Source organism: Argiope bruennichi, chromosome 10 (genome assembly GCF_947563725.1).
Source record: "Argiope bruennichi chromosome 10, qqArgBrue1.1, whole genome shotgun sequence".
In the NCBI taxonomy this organism is placed as follows: Eukaryota; Metazoa; Arthropoda; class Arachnida; order Araneae; family Araneidae; genus Argiope; species Argiope bruennichi.
In genome coordinates this window covers 5,147,907-5,154,682 of record NC_079160.1, presented here as the reverse complement: position 1 = coordinate 5,154,682, position 6,776 = coordinate 5,147,907, and positions in this window count along the sequence as shown.

Below are 6,776 nucleotides of genomic sequence, written 5' to 3'. Positions count from 1 at the left end.
TAGAATGCCGTTGTAGCTTGCTCTAGAGATGACCATGTTTTAATTAAACCACAAGAGCAGATTTCAGAGTTATCCCTTCAAGTAAATGAACTGAATAAAAGGCATTATTCTAGACATCAACAGTTCAGATTCCACTCTAGAAGTAATTCTATTAAAAGGCGTAGTAGCGGAAATGAAAGTATATATTATTATCTTTCAATGTTTGGCGTTAAGGCTTTCACGTGCAATAATCCTTGCAATCGATCTAACGAAACCAACGTACACTCACAGGAAAATTAAATCCCAGAGTCTCGCAGACGACAGAGGGCAAAGGGGTCGAAATATTATCTTGGTCGTCTTTTTATTCGTGACAAGGAGAGCGCCACCCAACTTTTAATCGATACAGACGCCGAAATTTCCATGATTCCACAATTACCAAAAGAAAAAAAAACTGTTGCAAAGCTGGAACTCTTCGCTGCAAATGGAACTAAAATTAAGACTAATGGGCAAAAATTGATAAAATTGGATTTGGGACTGAGAAAAGCCTTTGAATGGTCTTAATAATAAACCAATAATAGGTACTAACTTTTTGTCTCACTTTCACCTTTTGGTTGACAGCAAAATTGTAAATCGTGGCCTCACTTTATTGTCCTCTATTGGTGACCTCTCCTACTGTGTTGTTTCACCAATGCTTCATGCAGTGCAGAGTCCTTATGAAGTAATTCTCAAACAATTTCCAGATCTTTTGCGGCCAACACTCGTCGATAATAAAGTCAAAATCAAAAGTAATAAAGTCAAATCAAAAGTCATAGTATTGAACATTTCATTGAAACTAAAGGGGCCCCATTTGCGGCCAGGGTCAGAAAACTCTCAGCCGAAAAATTAAGAGCAGCAAAAGCTGAATTTGAATTTATGTTGCAACAAGGTCTTTGCAGACCATCAAAAAGTTGTTGGGCCAGTCCTCTACATCTCACCCTTAAGAAATCAGGTGATTGGAGACCGTGTGGAGATTACAGGCCCTTAATAATATCACCCTTCCCGATAGCTATCCTCTATTGTTCCTGACCGACTCTGGCTATATGCTACATGAAAAGAAAAAAATTTCATCCATTGACTTAATTAGAGCTTATCAACAAATTCCAGTGCATGAAAACGACATCCCCAAAACAGCCATTATAATTCCTTTTGGGCTGTATGAATTCCCATTCATGACATTTGGTTTTTTGCAAGGCGGCACAGACATTTCAACGATTCATGAATATGGTATTATCAGGATAGACTTTACATTCTGCTATTTAGATGACATACTTATCGCTTCTACAGATGAAGAGTCACACCGTGAACATTTACACACGGGTTTTCAAAGGTTAAACGACTATGGTTTATGCATCTATGTTTCAAAATGTATTTTTGGCACTTCTAAACTTAATTATTTGTGGGTATGAAATCACAGCTGAAGGAATAAAACCTCTTCCGGCGAAAGTTGATGTCATGTAAAACATACCCGAACCCACATCATTCACCAGCTTGCGTAGCTTCTTAGGGATGATCAATTTTTATCACCGCTTCATCCTAAAGTGCGCCAAGCTTCAACAACCTCTAACCTCATTACTCAGTGGAAGATGTAGAAGTAATAAAATACCGCTAACATGGACCGAAGATCCTTGCAATGCATTCAAAAACCTAAAAAATGCACTTTGTCACGCTGCTATGCTGGTTCATCCCTCAACTGACACTACTATATCTCTCACATGCGATGCTTCAGATATAGCTATCGAGGCCGTCATTCATCAAATTGAAAAGGGAGAGACGCGATCATTAAATTTCTTCTCACGATCCTTGAGTAGCAAGTTCGACTTTCTGTCAGATTTTATTCAAAATTAGACAGAAATCTACAAATTCGGTCGTAATTCCATATAACAAATTTCAGCCGTCTAGCCTAAACTATTTTAGAGTTAATGTGTTTTTCGGACTGAAGGATGATTGAAATGTGGAGATTTGAATTAAAATATTGAGTTTGTATATTTTGACGATGGCAATAGTTCCTTTATACTTCATACACGAGAAAGTAAAAAAGAGGAAGAGACATTGCAAGATTAATTACATTTCATATTAATATAAAAAAATCAATTAAATTTTACTAAATATATATGAAAAAAAAATATTTTTAACTTCCCTATAATTAAAAAAAACTGAAGTTACCGAAGCACATTTTACATACATTATGTAACTTTATTATCATCTGTCAGTTTTATAGAAATTCTTTCGGAAAATATTATACTTAACCGAATGGATGAATCTTCTTCTTCTATCTGGTGCCATAAAATGAATGTAATAGACATGGGTGACTCGTAACTAGCCAAACACACTGACGCTCTCTATCGGCATCCATCACTTTGGAAAAGTCAGCGGTCAATAACTATTGCTTTTGCGGAACAACAATCCGAGCTCATTCTGAATCGGATATCTGGGAATGAGCGACTCGAGCTTCTGCATTTACTCATTTGTGAAATAACGCGGATGATTCCAAATGCAGATAATAAATTAGAGTTGCTTTTCTTATCCGGAGGCAAGAAAGGAAAGAGTGACTATTAATATCAGAATAGAATCTGCGATAAGAAATATCGGTAAGTATGAATTAGTTTATGTTGGGTTGGAGATATTGGCATCATTCTATTCAGACAGGCGAAAAGTATAGAAATTTGAGAGGACGTGTATAAGAGGATAGTAAACTGAAATGAAAAAAAAAAAAAAAAAAGACTAAGATATTTAATTAAAAAAAATTATACCGCAAATATACGCTTTTTACGAATCAAACGATATTAAAACGTGTATTGCCAAACAAGATGAGAAATGAGCGAATTTAGGACATTTTCAACATACATTTCAACATTTTCAACAAGTACATTTCAATAATTTTTGTCAAACATATATATCTTTTAATATTTGAATATATTCGAAATGTCCCAGGCATATTAATACTTCAGAAAATTATATTAAATTTTTAGAAAGGACCCCTGTTACATATTTAAATAGATATAGATGCATATTTTAGGGCTCAACTTTTTATGGATAGTTAAAAGTCAAGTTTATGTGAGAAAACTTGAAATACAGCAGAAAATTCAGTACGTGCACATATAAATATTTCCAGCAATTTAATTTTAAATGAAGCTGCAAATGTACAGCCAATTCTGTTCCAAATGAATTTTTAAATCATAATAATAAGAAAATGTAATGAAAAAATTAAAATATATTACTCCAATAACATTTTAAAATTCAGATATTTTAATTTTTTTAAGTAATATATTTAGTTTAAAAGAATTTTGTAAAGATATGTATTAATAATCTTATGTATACATATATGCATATTAATTTTTATAATTTTTAATCAATAATTCGTAAAAAAATTCGAGGGAATCCGCCAATTTCTTAACTCAATTCAAACTTAAAATGTAGGAAAACAATCAACCTAGATTAGGACACAGAAAAGCATTTTAAAACTTACAACTGCTTTGAAAATGTGATGCAGTATTTTATAAAATGACGGATTTCTCAGAAACCTTGGCATGAATTTTATTAAGAGCTGCTTTTATTTTCTGAATCTGAAAGATGTGAATAACTGTGAATCAATCTGTGATATTTGAAATCAATGATCTTGGAATTTCCAGTTTCCAGAGGGATGTTCATAACAGTTTAAATGGAGCTATTTCAGCCTTGATTGTCAAGGATATTACCCGCCAGTTTCGTATGGACAGAAAAGCTTAATAACGAATGATGTGGTGGAATGAAGATCCGTGCAGTGGAAGCAAGAGGACGTATGCTTTCAGGAACATTTCTGATCACATTTTACACAAAACAAACACAAAAACGAAAGACAAGATTTTAATGCGCGCACCTCTACAGAACAGCATCTCATCTCATTATAATAACAATCGCAATGCACTGTGGGATGCGTACCTAATCAGGTATCGCCATTTATTATCCGAAAGAGAAGATAAATGCAACTGCTACAATGATAAATAAATTTTAAACTTATAAACTTAAAATTAACTTAAAATTTGAAACAGAATTGAAATTTGAACGATGTCTGTATGCATCACTAAGTAGTGTAAATTTAACTCTTGTTTCATGGAGAGAGAAAATGTGATTGGCGCTAGTTTATTTTCTTCTACGTCTTTGTAACATATTCATCTCATATCCCTCACTTCATTAAGAATTATGAGGGAATATGTAATAAAGTTTATTAAATAGTATAGAATACACGTCTATACATGTATATATGAATTTTCTTATAGCAATGCACTTTTAGATATTGACCAATAGAGATTCACACAGCATACACCAATAGAAATTCTTGCTCCAAATTCCAAAATTAATTACTTTATTCAAGTTCAAAACGAATACTATTCCTAGCACGATTTTGAATTGGGACAGCAAACGTGTGGCTATCGGTCTCTAATTTTCCTAATGAACTCATGTTTGCGTTCGGCAGTTTTTTTCTCTCTCCAAAGAGCATACGTGATGCATTTGGAATTCATCAGAACAAAAGATAGCATGTTCTTGAATTGCATAATATGTTCATCTTTCATTATTCTTGAGAATTAATCAACTATGAGATTGTTGAATGAGTGAACTGTTTAATAATTAGCTGCCTTTAGTTTTTATTTCATTGCTATCAGAATGCAAATTTTCATACGAACTGTTTTACAATGATGAAATTAGTAAACTTAACACTGACTACCACCTTTGGCGACCAGCTTGTTCACCCAGATTATTGACTTATTAAACAATTAATGAAGAATCGTTAGATAGCTAATATCCATTTGGCGAAGATTAAGCCTATTTTAAAGCTTATTAAACTTTCTGTTTGAAATTTATTTCTTTTATACTTCATTTCCTCTAATTTAATGGAATATCAGCTTCGTCCAAAATATTTTTAAAAATATATTACAGCTCTATTCATTAGCGAAATATTAAATCAAGCGCTGTTGTAAAAGCATTCTATGAAGCAGTGTGACAAGGGGAGGGCACGAACTGGAAAATTGAGTTCGGGATGAGATTTTGTATGATGGCATATACCTTTAAGATTTAAGATTTTACTTTACTATACCTTTAAGATTTTCATTCAGTAAAATTTTAAAGCCAGCCACTTCGGACAAAATGACCCTTAAATTTTGAGCATAGCTTGTATACTTGTAATTTGAAGCGGTGGCGGCAAGTCCTGACTGGGCAATATCGAGAACATTTGCTCCATGTCCCCAAAGTCAGGGTTCGGACCTGGGCTTCTTTTTTTTCTTTTCGTTTCCATTCAAACCCTTTCACAATTTTACAAATAATTTTAATCAATATGCTTTTAACTTTCAATGCATATAAAGTGTTCATTCTCTTAATTCTTGAATTATAACTTAATTTTTAAAAGAAAGATAAATTTAAATTTGTTTCTTTAAATAGAAAAAAATATTTAAATGGAATTAAGAACTTACAGATATTTCATTTTAATATATAAATAATTTTAATATTATTTATTTAAATTTAATATGCTTTTTTAATTTTTTATGCAAATATAAAGTTTATACTCCTCCTTCTTGAATTATAATTTAATTTTTAATACAAAAATAATTATTAATTTCTTTTTTTAAAAAAATGTAGAAATTTATTATTTTCAATGACATAAATAACAAAAATGGTATTTATAGTAGAATCATTGGATACAAAATATATATTTCAACATTCTGCACAACTGATAATTAATGATTGTTTACGAGAGCAACATGAAAGAGATCTGCAGGAAAACAGGTTTTCGTTTACATTTAAAAATACTTGTCTAGAAAGTTGTGCAATGTACCGAGGCATTCTATATTATATTTTATTAAAAATTTTAAATGGACAACGTACCGAGGCATCTGCCTTCGCATTCAGTAACTTAACACTTGCTTTCTGTTTCTTTTCGATGTTAATGTTAAGAAAACGTTCGCTGCCATATTTAAAGAATTATCAGCTGTTCATTTTAATTTCCATTATAAATAGGGTTTCGTAGAGTTAGAACAAGCAATTTAACTTTATTGAAATCAAAACTTTTCATATTTTAAGATTATAATAAATATTTAATTCCGTTTCATCTTTAAAATTATATTTATATTTTAAAGTTTGAAAATTTAATTATAATTACAATTCAAGTACCATGTGAATGAATATAATTTTGCATTAAAAATTAGTAACGTATCAAATTGAAAATTAACGATACATTAAATTAAATATCAAAATTAATAATTAAATAATATTAAAATTAGTACTATATTTAATTGAAGTATCTCTAAGTTATTAATTCAGTTTAAATATTTTTCTATTTAAAAAACACATCTAAATTTAAAATTATCTTTTTTAAAAAATTAAATTATAATTCAAGAATTAAGAGAATGAACAGTTTATATACATTGAAAGTTAAAAGCATATTGATTAAAATTATTTGTAAAATTGTGAAAGGGTTTGAATGGAAACGAAAAGACAAAAAAAGTCCAAGTCCAAACCCTGACCTTCGGGACACAGAGCAGATGCTCTGCCTATTGCCCCGTCAAGACTTGCAGTCCCAGCTGCAAATTACAAGTATAAATTCAAAATTTAAGGGTCATTTTGTCGGAAGTGGCTGGCTATTGAGGTTTTAAATTTTACTGAATGAATTTACTACCGTCAGGCGAAATCCCATCCCGGACTCAATTTTTCAGCTCGTGCTCTCCCCTAAATTCAGTCCGTAAATCGATTTGTTTACATTTCATAGCGACCATTCAGCAATAAATAAT